The sequence below is a fragment of the Arachis ipaensis genome, chromosome B01 (genome assembly GCF_000816755.2).
Source record: "Arachis ipaensis cultivar K30076 chromosome B01, Araip1.1, whole genome shotgun sequence".
NCBI classification, from domain to species: domain Eukaryota; kingdom Viridiplantae; phylum Streptophyta; class Magnoliopsida; order Fabales; family Fabaceae; genus Arachis; species Arachis ipaensis.
The window spans coordinates 111,042,950-111,043,279 of NC_029785.2; positions in this window are offsets into that span (position 1 = coordinate 111,042,950).

Sequence of the window (330 nt, forward strand, 5' to 3'; positions counted from 1 at the left end):
GAATATTATACTGTGTGTATGAAATTATTTTTTTATTATTTTAAATATTATAATAAGTGATTGTGTGTATATTTTTAGTTCTTATTAATATGTATAGCTTAGATAGTTCTAATTTAAAATTTTAAATATATCTAAACAAATTTGGATTGGTCGAGTGATTAATTTAATTGTCTGCTTAAGCAAGTGTTGGGAGTTCGAATTTCGTCTCGTATGTGTAGCAACTCATTGACCCTCTTAAATGAAACTCAAATTCACGATAAATTGTTAACTTGTTGGATATGGTGGGAAGTAAAAAAAATATATCTATACTTAAATTTATTATATTTTTGC